This window comes from Thamnophis elegans, unplaced genomic scaffold (assembly GCF_009769535.1).
Source record: "Thamnophis elegans isolate rThaEle1 unplaced genomic scaffold, rThaEle1.pri scaffold_46_arrow_ctg1, whole genome shotgun sequence".
NCBI lineage: Eukaryota > Metazoa > Chordata > Lepidosauria > Squamata > Colubridae > Thamnophis > Thamnophis elegans.
In genome coordinates, this window is record NW_022473897.1 from 1,187,932 (window position 1) to 1,201,433 (window position 13,502).

A 13,502-nucleotide genomic window follows, 5' to 3' on the forward strand; every position below is an offset into this window, starting at 1 on the left:
CTGGCAGGCGGAATCCCGGATGAAGTGGCACCTAACGGGCGCAGACTACACCGGGGAGAAGCTATTCGGGACGGCACTGGATCCTCTCCTCGTAGAGGATAAAAACAAGCGGAAGGTGCTCCCAACAACAACTAGGCGATCGGACTTCCGCCACACGCCATACCCCAGGAGGACCCCGTACCGACCACCCGACGGGGACAACCAGAATCAGAGGTACCAGACCCCTAGATTCCACAGGCAAGGGGATAGACAGTTCCAGAGGGACAGATTCAGGGGCCAGCAGCAGGGCAAGCGGCCCTTTCGAGGGGGAGGCGGTCGCCCCTTCCGCAGATTCAGGTAATCCGGGCCCGGATTTTCCCATCGGCGGTCGCCTCTCCCTGTTTGCGGATGCCTGGGAACGTGTCACCTCGGATGAGTGGGTTCTCCAGTCAGTAAGGCTCGGGCTTCACCTGGAGTTTCGTTCTCTTCCCCCCAGCAGATTCCGCACTTTCGCCCCCTCCAGGGACCCGGCCAAGCGGGCCCTTAAGGCCAAAGCCATTAAACATCTACTTGACATCAGGGCCATTGAAAGAGTCCCAGAAGGGGAGGAGGGATCCGGGTTCTACTCGAACCTCTTCTTAGTCCCTAAGAGCTCAGGGGGATGGAGGGCCATCCTGGACCTTAAGCTCCTGAATTCCAGGGTGGTATACCGCAAATTTAAAATGGCCTCCCTAAAATCCATTCTGGAGGGCATTCGACCGGGCGACTTCCTTGCCTCTATCGACCTCACAGAGGCATACTTACACATCAGGATTGCCCCGGAACACCGTAAATTCCTCAGGTTCTCACATGAGGGGCAACATTTCCAATACAGGGCCCTTCCCTTTGGGCTGGCTTCAGCCCCCAGGACTTTCACCAAGATCCTGGCGGCGGCAGCCGGTCACCTACGCTCACTCCCAGTCCGTCTGTTTTGTTATTTGGATGACATCCTCGTCTTAGCCAGGTCTCCCGGCTTGGCTGAACGAGACCTGAAAATCACCATAGACACCCTGAGGGCCCTGGGGTTCTCCATCAACTTGGAGAAGAGCCACCTGGTCCCTTCCACCAGGCTCCTTCACTTAGGGTCCATTATCGATTCGGTAGCTGGGGAGGTCTTCCTGTCCCAAGATCGCAAGGACAGCATCGTTAAGATGATTCTTGAGATTCGCAAGTTACGCTCTGTCCCTGTAGTTCTTCTTTCCAGGCTCCTGGGGAAGTTCATCTCGTGCATAGGAATCGTACCGTGGGCCCGACTGCACGCCAGGGAGCTCCAGTGGTTCCTGCTACCTCACCAGAGAGCCGGGACGAGTGATGCTACCTTCAGGATCAGAGTGTCCCCCCAGGTACGGCTATCCCTCCGTTGGTGGCTCTCCCCAGCACTGAACAGAGGATGCCTCTTCAGAGAACCGACGAGGAGGATCCTCACCACAGACGCAAGTCTCTTTGGCTGGGGGGCCCACCTGGAAAATCAGATCACCCAGGGCCGCTGGACCCCGCCAGATCTGCGAAACAACATCAACTGGCTGGAGCTCAGAGCCATCCATCTGGCCCTTCGACACTTCAAGGACTCGGTAGCCGGTCAACACATCCTGGTTCTGACTGACAACGTAGCGGCCAAGGCGCACGTGAACCGACAGGGCGGCACCCACTCCAGGGCCCTTCGCGACGAAGCCCTGCGGTTGGGGAACTGGGCAGAGAGGTACCTTCAGTCCATAAAAGCCGAACACATCTCCGGAATGGACAACCATCAAGCAGACTGGCTCAGCAGGGAGACGGTTGACAACGGAGAGTGGCAGCTCCATCCCTCGATCTTCTGTCAGATCTGCGAGAGGTTCGGTCATCCGACGGTGGACCTCTTCGCGACCCCGCAGAACGCCCAGCTGCCAGAGTTCGTTTTGAGGTTTCCGACCAGGGGAGCCATGGACACGGACGCCCTTCGTTGCAGATGGCCACCAGGTCTTCTTTATGCCTTTCCCCCCCTTCCCCTCATTCCCGGGGTCCTGAGGAGGGTGGTGGCGGAGGGAGCGGAGATGATAATGATGGCTCTCTTCTGGCCTCGTCGCCCCTGGTTGGCAGACCTCGTGGATCTGTCCACAGCCCTCTACTGGAGGATCCCAGCGGGGGTGCTGGCCCTCCGCCAGGGGTCTCTGGAGCATCCGAACCCGGAGTGGCTTCATCTGACCGCCTGGCGATTGAGCGGGAACAATTAAGGGAGGCCCAATATTCCGAAAAGGTCATCAGAACTGTGGAGGCATCCAGGAGACAGTCCACCACGCGCATCTACAATGCGTCTTGGGTGGCCTTTGTGGACTGGTGCCAAGCTAAGGGTCTCCGTCCAGCTGCCGCCTCAGTTCCACAGGTCCTGGACTTCCTCCAGGAGGGACACAAAAAGGGTCTAGCCACTAGCACGCTCAGGCGACAGGTCTCTGCCCTATCCACAGTCCTAGGGGGGGTGAATGCCCCTCCCTTGTCCCAACATCCGGTCCTAAAGCGCTTCCTCAAGGGGGCAGTGAATCTGAAACCCTCAGTGGTCCATCGATTCCCCACCTGGGACCTTCCCACGGTCCTTCAGGCCCTCACCGAGGCCCCGTTTGAGCCCCTGAGAGAGGTCTCCCTTCAGCTCCTAACCCTCAAGGTCGTCTTCCTGGTCGCCATCACCTCGGCCAGGAGGGTCTCCGAAATCAACGCCCTCTCTAGCAGGGCGGATCTCTGCACCTTCTTAGATAACCGGGTCATCCTCAGACTGGACCCCGCTTTCATGCCCAAGGTTAATTCCCCCTTCCACAGGGCTCTCGAGATTATTCTCCCGGACTTCTGTCCTCACCCCTCAGGTGACAGGGAGAAATCCTGGCACAAGCTGGATGTCAAGAGAGCCTTGCGCATATACCTGAAGCGCACGGCCTCCTTTAGACGCTCGGAGGCTCTGTTTGTGTCTTATCAGCCTTCCTCCCGGGGAGCCAAGGTCTCTCCGGCCACCATCAGTAGATGGATTAGGGCGGCCATCTCACAGGCCTACAGGGCCCAAGGACTTCCGGTTCCTGAAGGTATCATGGCTCATTCCACTAGAAGTGCAGCCACCTCTGCAGCCTGGTCCACCCAGGCCCCCATAGAGGAGATCTGCCGGGCGGCCGCCTGGGCTTCTCCTTCCCCCTTCATTAAACACTATAGACTGGACGCCTTCGGCAGGAGGGTTCTGCAGGGGGTTCTGGACTCCCCGGGGGGCTCAGGCCCAATGAATCCCTCCCAGGACATCTAGCTTTGGTATGTCCCACGTGTTACTCCTCCCATGCCTTCTCTTCGGAAACTGGCAGTTGGACTTGCCTGAACTGCATGTTTCGAAGAGTGGCGTGGGAGGAGTCACTTCCCTCCCGTTCTGGGCGCCCTGCGCCTAGGGGGGCCTGAGCAAGTCCAGGTTCAGCGTTAGCAATTAGGAAGGATATGTGTTGGCTGTTCTTTGTTTGTCCTTCCTTTTCAGTGTCTGCTACGATACATCGGTAAACTGGAGAGTAGGAGGAAGTACGGAGGTGTGGCTCCAAAAGATTAATACCTCAGTCTCCAATAGGCAAGAAGGCTTTGGTAATACCACGCGTTACTCCTCCCACGCCACTCTTCGAAACATGCAGTTCAGGTAAGTCCAACTGCCATTTTAGAAGACATTATATAAGGGAGGCGTTGTTATTAAACTGGGAAAAGGTAAAAAGATTACACTACTTAAAAATTCCAGTCTGGATATCAACAATTGAAGCATTTTCATATCCAATAATATATAAAAAGGAACAGTTAGATATGTTGAATTATTGAATGCAGAGGGTGAACTCAAATCTATTCAAGAGTTGAAACAAGAAGGGATAGAAATGAACTGGTATTCATATGTACAGATAAAATCTAGATATAATGAAGATAGAAAAACTAAAGGTTTTTACAATAAAATGACTGAGTTAGACAAAATTTTAACAGGTACTGATGAAAAAGTAATTAAAAAACTATATGGATATTTATTGGAGGTTAAATTGCAAGAAGAACAAGTTAAAGAAACTATGATAGCTTGGGGGGGGGGGGGAATTTAGGTATGGGATTGACTTAGAGAATTGGCAGAAATTGTGGTCCCAAAATTATAAAATGACAATGTCTACTGCATATAGAGAAAACTTGTATAAGATGTTTTACAGGTGGCATTTACCCCCAACTAGAATTGCAAGAATGTTCAAGAATAAATCAGAAAAGTGTTGGAAATTTCATCAGATACTGGGTTCATATTACCACATGTGGTGGACTTGCACTGAAGCTAAAAGATACTGGACTAAAATCCACATGTGGTTGGAGAAAATGACACACAAACAAATAGACTTTAAACCAGAGGTCTTTTTATTGGGGATCATACCAGAAATCTACAACAAAGACTTAAAATATCTGATTGTAAATGTGTTAACAGCAGCCAGAATTGTATTTGCAAAAAACTGGAAAAATGAAACAATACCAAAACAGGAAGAAGTTATCCGAAAAATAATGGACTGTGCTGAAATGAGTAAATTGACACTTGAAATTAGAGAACAAGAGGACGAGCAATTTTATAAGATATGGGATTTGTTTTATCGGTGGCTAGAGGAAAAAAAACAAACTTGGAAATGAAAAACGATATACTTATGCTTTAATTGAAGAAGTTAAATGATGATACAATTATGCTGTGAAATAAACTAACAATGATACAGTGGAAAATGAATATATATGAATTGAATATTTTAGAATCTTTTGCTTTAAAAAGGATAAGGATAATAATGATTTTATGTATAATTAATAGAGGACTGGTGATATAATGTACAATGTTAAGAACGTATTATAATGATATCCTGTTGCTGATAAATAATTTTAATAAGGGAATAATTGAAAATTGGTATATATATGTAGTGACTATTTAGGACGTTTTGTTGAAAAATGAAGGAATAAGACCTCTGTTTGAAAGTATGAAGTATAAGGATAATAATGAACATAAGTATACTTTCTGGGAAAAAATAATACTAATGGTAACTGAATATATATTGTAGAATGAAAGTGAAGCATTTAGTTATACTAGATGAAAAGTCTGAGATGGTAAATATTATTTGAGAATATGGATGTTAATTTTTTTTTTTTTAGTCATTTTATTGACATTTATAGGCCGCCCTTTTCCCTAAGGGGACTCAGGGCGGCTTACATTTCATAGGAGGGGGGGTGTGAGACAGGACACAAAAGAAATGTGAATAAAAGAAAATAACCAATAAAACACAACATTCATTCGACATTCGGGCGGGGCAAAATTAGGGACTTATCCCCAGGCCTGACGGGATAGCCAGATCTTGAGGGCTATGCGGAAGGTCTGGATGGTGGTGAGGGTGCGAATCTCCACGGGGAGATCGTTCCAAAGCATCGGAGCTGCAACCGAGAAGGCTCTCCTCCGCGTAGTCGCCAGTCGGCACTGACTGGCGGATGGAATTCGAAGGAGGCCTACTCTATGCGATCTGATGGGACGAAGGGAGGTAATTGGCAGGAGGCGGTCTCTCAAATAGTCAGATCCACTACCATGAAGGGCTTTATGAATGGTGAGTAGCACCTTGAAGCGCACCCGGAGATCAACAGGTAGCCAGCGCAGCTCACGGAGGATCGGTGTTATGTGGGTGAACCGCGGTGCGCCCACAATCACTCGCGCGGCTGTGTTCTGGACTAGCTGAAGTCGCCGGATGCTCTTCAAGGGCAGCCCCATGTAGAGCACATTGCAGTATTCCAGCCTAGAGATCACAAGGGCTCGAGTGACTGTTGCGAGAGCCTCCCGGTTCAGGTAGGGCCGCAACTGGCGTACCAGGCGAACCTGGGCAAATGCCCCCCTGGTCACAGCTGACAAATGATGGTCAAAAGTCAGCTGTGGGTCCAGGAGGACTCCCAAGTTGCGGACCCTGTCTGAGGGGTATAAATTTTGACCCCCCAGCCTGATTGATGGAACGTTGGCCAAATTGTTGGGAGGGAAACACAACAGCCACTCGGTCTTGTCTGGGTTGAGTACCAGTTTGTTAGCTCTCATCCAGTCCTTAACGGCCTCAAGACCCCGGTTCATCACGTCCACCGCTTCATTGAGTTGGCACGGGACGGACAGCTACAGCTGTGTATCGTCCGCGTATTGATGGTATTTTATCCCGTGCCTCCGAATGATCTCGCCCAGCGGTTTCATGTATATGTTGAATAGTAGGGGGGATAAGACCGAACCCTGCGGCACCCCATAAGTTAGGGGCCTCGGGGACGATCTCTGCCCCCCCACCAACACCGACTGCGACCTGTCCGAGAGGTAGGAGGAGAACCACAGCAGAACAGTGCCTCCCACTCCCACCTCCCGCAGTCGTCGCAGAAGGATACCATGGTCGATGGTATCGAAAGCCGCTGAGAGGTCGAGGAGAACCAGGATGGACGCATGGCCTCCATCTCTGGCTCTCCAGAGATCATCGGTCAATGCGACCAAAGCGGTTTCTGTGCTGTAACCGGGCCTGAAGCCGGACTGGAAGGGGTCAAGATAGTTAGCTTCCTCCGGTAGCCAAAATACCGGTAACCAAACGACATGCTGTATGTGATGATGGTTTTTTTCTTTTTGTGTTTTTTTTCCTCTCCTTTTGGGTGTTTTTTTATTATTATTGTTGTGTGTATTAAATATATATAGAACAGAGAGATACAAAGTGTGTGTGTGTGTGTGGGGAAATATAGTTAGGATAGATTAGCACAGGTAATGGAATAAGAAATGATACTAAATTATAACCTATTAAATGAAATAATAAATGTATAAGAATGATAAATGTTAAAACACCTGTAACCAAACGACATGCTTTATGTGATGATGTTTTTTTTTCTTTTTTGTGTTTTGTTTCCTTTTTGTTTTTGTTTTCTTTTTTGTTGTTGTGTGTACATGTTGTCTATGTAATAAAAATAAAAATAAAATTTATATTAAAAAAAAGACAAAATCAAAATGGTTGAAGTATTGAGCCCATCGGACTTGTTTGGGTGATAGTTTCCGTGGGGTCCTAAGTGCCTCCAGATATTTGTGGTCGGTCCAGACTTCGAACAGTTTCTGGCTCCCTTCCAAGAGGTGTCTCCAGGTTAGCAGTGCCCATCTCACTGCGAAAGCGTCCTTTTCCCATGCGGCCCATTGTCTTTCTGTGTCTGTGAGCTTGTGGGAGGTGTAGGCACAGGGTTGTAAGTTTCCTTGGTTGTTTCTTTGGAGTAGCACCGCTCCCACTGCCACATCGCTGGTGTCTGCCTGGATCACAAAAGGTTGCTCGGGGTCAGGATGCTTCAGCACTGGCTCCTTTGCAAACATTTCTTTTAGTGTCTCGAATGCCTCTTGGCAGGTTAGGTCCCATGATAGGGGTTGTCCAGGACGAGGTTTCATTCGTGGGCTCCCTGTCTTCAGGAGGTCTGTTAGGGGTTTGGCAATCTTCGCAAAGGAGGGGATGAATTGCCTGTAGAAGTTTGTGAACCCTAGGAAGCTTTGTAGCTGTCTGCAGGTGCGAGAGGGATGCCAGCTTAGGACGGCTTGCACTTTTGCTGGGTCCATCTCTATTCCCAGGTAGTCTAACCATGCATGGTGGAATTCGCATTTTGATACCTTGACGTATAGGTTGACTGCCAGAAGTTTTTCCAGTACTTGGCGGACCAGTGGTACGTGGTCGTCCATGGTCTTCGTGTAGATGAGGATGTTCTCTAGGTAGACAAGGACCCCCTTGTGCTCATGCAGCACCTCATTTATTAACTGCATGAATACCACTGGGGCCCCCTGCAGCCCGAAAGGCATCACTTTCAATTGAAAGCTCCCTAGGGGTCAGTTTAACGCTGTTTTCCACTCATCTCCCTCTCTGATACGTACTCGGTAGTATGCTTCTCTGAGGTGTAGTTTGGTGAAGACTTTTCCCTTGGCCAGATGAGACAGCATGTCCTTCATGAGGGGGAGAGTGTATAGGTTGTGTACAGGTTGTGTATGCACACCCCATTTATCCCTCGAAAGTCCACACACAATCTCATGGTTCCATCTTTTTTTTCTTTGAAGAGGCCTGGTGCCGCGACCCGTGGCTTGGCTGGCTCAATGAACTCCCTTGCTAGGTTTTTGTCTATGTATTTGTGCATCTCTTGCATTTCCCGGGGCGTCATGGCGTACGGTTTGGGCTTGGGTAGTTTTGCCTCGGGGATGATTTCGATGGCACAGTCTGTCTCCCAGTGGGGAGGGAGAACATCGCACTCGGCCTTGCTGAATACTTCTTCAAGGTCCTAATATTCTATTGGAATCAGTTTGGCCTCTGGGGTTTTGTCGGATGTGGTTGCCAGTTGTTCTTGTGGGTTCTCTTGGGGGGTTTCCAGCATGGGTGGTGTTTCTGCTGCTGATGTAGGAGTGGTGGAGGGCCCCTTGATATCCTAAGGGTACCCCCTTGCCACCAGATGGTTGGTCCCCACTTGTCTAGCCAGGAAAGTCCCAGTATGACTGCGTCTGTCATTTTAGGGGCTATTATGAATCGAATTACTTCCGCTAGTTCTAGCCTCTCTGGTTCAGTTAGGTGGGTGGCATAGGCTCCTCCCATTAGGGACTCGTTGACCTACTCGAACCAGATTGGGTGGGCCAGTCTTTTTGCCTTGATCCCCACTTTCAGGACTGTGGTTAGGTTGATCAAGCTGTGGGGCTGTGAGGCGTATTGGAAAAAGGAAAGGGTGAATTGATTCACTCACCATTGGGTCATTTTCTCCCTCGTCCTCGCTGTCATATGATTTGGGCAATTGGTTGTCGTTGCCTGGGGTTCCATCACTTTCGCCTGAGGTCCAAGGGCCCTTTGCACCCTGGAGGGCTTTCCTGGACATGTTGGTGGTCCGTTTGGGCCCTCGTTCTGGTCATGCCCTGGGTGGTGGGTCTGGCCTTGGTTTTGGGGCTGGGGTTGGGCATGCAGCTGCCATGTGGCCCATCCCCCCACATCTGTAGCATTTTAGTGGACTTCGAGGGAGGGCTGGTCTCAGAGCCTGCTGTGGTGCTGTGGTTCCCCGCTGGCTGGGTGGTTTCAGGTCTGGTTGACCTCTCTCTTGTGTGTCTGGTTGCTTTGTCATGTCGTTGCTGCGCAGCCTGCTGTTGACTTTTGTTGCTACTCGGAACCACTCAGAGAGTTGATTTGGGATGTCGCAGTATGCAGTTACCTGGGCAATTTGCTTGTCCAGGCTTCTTCTGAAAAAATGCACCAGCAGCCTCTCTGGTAAAGTGGGTAGCCTTCCTATGACCCTCCTAAATTCACGGATGTGCTCTTTGATGGGGCGGCCTCTCTGCTTTAGGTTGCTGAGTTCCTCTTCCGCATATGAGTCCTCCTCCACCTCCTCAAATCTGGCCTCTAGAAGTTGCAGGAAGTCATCTATGTCTTGCAGTTGGGGGGCTCTCCTCTTGTGGAGGGTGGCTAGCCATTCCCTTGCTTCTCCCTCTAGACCCTGTGCGATGGTATTCACCATGGCTTTGGGGGATGGGTAGAGGTGTCCATAGCATTCTAGGTGGATATCAGCTGAATCAAGGAATAGGGCTAGCTGGTCTGAGTCTCCCTCAATATTTCCCCTGAATTGGGGTGGGTCATTCAGCCCTAATCCCCCAGCCTCCTGTCGGCCTTGGAATGCTTGCGCCTGATATGGCTGGTCATCTTCTTCACCCCTAGTTTGGAGAGAGGGAGGGGGTTGTCTGCTCTTGGCAGCCTGCCTGCTGCGTGGGAGAGGCACTGGTTGCCATTTTGGGCTTCTTCTCCTTCTATCAGGAGGGGGAGGGGGGCTGCGCTCCAGTCTGCATCTCTTCCCTTCAACAGGATCAGATGTCCCTCCCCTCCCTTTTGGGTGGCATGATGGCCCCTCATCATGAAGGGTGGCCTGGTCAAACTCCTCCCACAATTGATCAGGGATTCCATCTGGGGCTTTGGGAGCCTGGCTTGTTTCCAGTCCCACCTCCAGTTCACCCTTGCCAGCTTGCTTGACACCCTTCCCTGTATCTGAGGACTAGAGCAAAGGGATTTCCACCAGTACTTATCTTCTCTTGCTTCAGCTTCTGAGAAAGGCATCACTGCTTGGCATTACTGCATACCTCCAGCTGCAATCAATCTCCTGTTGCCTGATTTTCCCTCCAAGCAGCCCAAACATTGGGGGAGTGCTTGGAGAGCCCGGGCTTCAGGAAACCCAGAATTTTTTTTTTATTTTAAAAGTCAGTTTTGGCTCTCTGTGAAGTTCCCAGAAGACGACCTAATTAATTTACGAGCCTCCAGACAAAGTTCAAAAGAAATCCAATCATTTATTAGGATCAACATTCTGGCGTGGACTCCTGTGGAGCCAAAACTGCTTTCGCTTAATTGCGTTTGAACTTTACCCCTGAACTTTACCCCCTCCCTTCTGTCCTGCGTCATAATTCATATTCTCCAACTAGGCTGTAGACATGAGATCTGACTCTGGCCAAAGGCATGTATGTAATTTCCCCTTCCATGCCAGCCTGATAATAGTCATGGCAACACTTTAGAAGTTGACAACATTACTTGACCACAAGGCTGTGATATGTGTGAAAACCACAGACAGTTCATGTTTGTTTGTTCGTTCAATTTCTATATTATTTATTACATACTGTATATACCCACCCATACAGGAGCACAGTGGCTCATGTGGTTAGGATGCTGGGCTGACAACTGGTACGTTCACATTCAAGACCCAGTTGCTGAAAGCAGGTGACTGTGAGTAGATAGATGGGTACCACTCAGAGGTGAGTTGCTCCCAGTTCGGAATGGTTTGGGCGAACTGGTAGTGGTAATTGAGCATGGGTTACCAAACCGGTAGTGACGGCTGGCTGGCCATGCCCCCGAACTGGCCTGCGGTGGCAGGAGAGGGCAGTGGCGGCGGGAAATGTCCAGGCTTAGTTTGGATCTGGCCAAGGAGCCCCTCGGCTTCATCAAATTCCTGCAATGGGTAAGTTGAGCGGTGGTGATGGAAAGCGCCCAGACAAGCAGGGCCCAGGCGGGCTGTGGAGCACGGAGCCAGGAAAAACCATAAGTTTCCTAGAAGGAATCGAAGCATTCAACTTTGCAGCATGGAGGCCACGCCAGTGTTTATAAGTCCAGCAGGTAAGGGGGGGGGGAGAACAACGGGAAGGAAATGGGGGGGGGGATAGGAAAAAATGCAGACAGAGGTGCTGGACTGTGCAAGCAGGGCGGGAGGAAGGAGGAATGTCCACCCGATCCTGGCTCGGGACAAGAGGGGAAGGAGGAACCAGATGCAACTGGTACCTCTTCCTCTTGCAAGTTTGCCTTGGCTGGACTGAGCTCTTGCTCGCTTTTGCTGCTGTTCATTGTCTCTGCTGCCGGCCCAAAATGCCCTCTTCGCCTTGCCCCTCCACGGCACGTCTAGGCTGAGGGGTCACAAACAGGCAGGCACGGCGAGGGAGGCACGGCGAGGGAGGGGGAAAGCAGCGAGGCTCACCCACTGGCTACCACCAGCTGCCCTCAGCAGCATGCAGAGGGTTCTGGTGCCCTCACCCCACTCCGGCTTCTTCCTATTGTATTCCAGTTTTGTGCCTTTGGGTGGAGGGAAGTGGGCCCTGTGCGGCATCCTGGCTCTGTGTTCTGCAGCCCGCCTGGGCCCTGCTTGGCTGGACGCCTCCCGTCACCACCACTCAGCTTACCCATTGCAAGAATTTGATAAAGCCGAGGAGATCCTCTGCAACACCTGCACCTGGGGATGTTTTGGGGGGGTTGCAGACGGTTCCTCCTCCCCCCTGCCCTTGTCCCGAGCCAGGATCGGGTGAACTTTCCTCACTCCCGCCCTGCTTGCACAGTCCTGTGCCTCCGCCTGCATTTTTTCCTATCTCCCACCCTTTCCTTCCCGTTGTTCTCTTTCCCCCCCTCCACTTGCCCACCAGATTTATAAACAAAGGCGTGGCCTCCGGGCTGCAAAGTTGAATGCTTCTATTCCTTTTAGGAAACGTATGTTTTTTCCACACCCTAAATCCTCCAGCAGTCTATTTTTGAGAGTTTTTCCCCTCCCCCCCCTCCATCAGGAGTCCCAAAAATTTTCACCACTGTTTTGGTGGGCGTAGCTTGGTGGTGGTGGTGGTGGGTCATGTGACTGTGTGTGAGTGACGTCAAGTTGGCCATGCCCACTTAGTCACATGCCCCCCACCTGGCCACGCCCACAGAACCGGTAGTAAAAAAAATTAGAACCCATCACTGGTACCACTTTGGTGGGCTATTTAATGGGGAAATGAAAGGAGCCCTTAACTGGACATTCCCTGGGCAACGGTGACATCACCATTCAATCTTTTCAACACGGAAGCGCTTTTGTGCTCCCAACAAAACTGTAGTAGTACTAGCCACTCATCTCAATCCAATTGACTCCTTTCCCACCAACCTTGACTACCAAGGCAATTATAACTTATAAAACTAGGTGCATTTTATAAAGCACTGAGTTTAATCCCCAGTAGAGTTTTGAACCACATAAAATCTATACTAATTACAACAGCTGCAGTGTAGAGTACCAATAATGATGAAACCAGTTGTATACTGCCTCCTGGTGGTCAAGTAATGCATAAGAAACCAATAATCCCATGTTTTCAGATCAAAGTTCTCTTTGATGAGTTTCAGACATGAATTCATTCTTATTAATCAATCTAAATTAGCATTAGTTTTTCCCTACCTCAGAAATTAGAGAAGGATGTTTTAGAATGCTACACTTTAAAAAAAATATAGAACAAAAAAGCTATTAGGAAGAAGCTGCTGGTTATTTGGTGTATGTTAAGAAATGCACTGAAGAGAGTGGGAAACTAGAAACACACTGAGAGTCAACAAAGAAATAATGACCAATGGAGCTGATATGAAGAAAAGCTGTAACTGACCATAGCACGGAAAGGAGAATCAGCTTTTTAGCTATAGTGTAAGGTAGCAAGTTGACAGTGATGATATCCCGTACCCAAACTAAAGTTATTGCTTTTCAATGGTAAACATTTCTGGTAAAGCATCTTTTACTCAGTATTTAACCCTGGATTAAAATGTTGATGTGGGATGTATCACAAAAGCCTGGGTGAGAGAAAACAATGACTCCATATTTCCCAGCAATGACTGCTGTGTTACTGTATGGTACAATAGGTTAGGTGGAGAGGTAAAGTGATTGTGGTCTATAGGAATTCCAACATGCTGACCTGCTAGATAAACACAATATTCAGACCCTTTTGCACCTCCCTCTCTTACATGCCCTATGAAACAGGGTCCTCTAAATATAACACCTTTTATTATTTTTAGAAAGTTTCTTTTCAACATATTGGATCAAGGAGGTGCAGTTTTTAGAATGCAGTATTGCATTCTATTCAGATCACTGCCAGGAGTTCAAATCTCACCGGATCAAGGTTGACTCAGACTTCCATCTTTCCGAGGTCGATAAAATGAGGACCCAGATTGTTCGGGTCAATCAGCTGATGTTGTAAAGCACCAAGA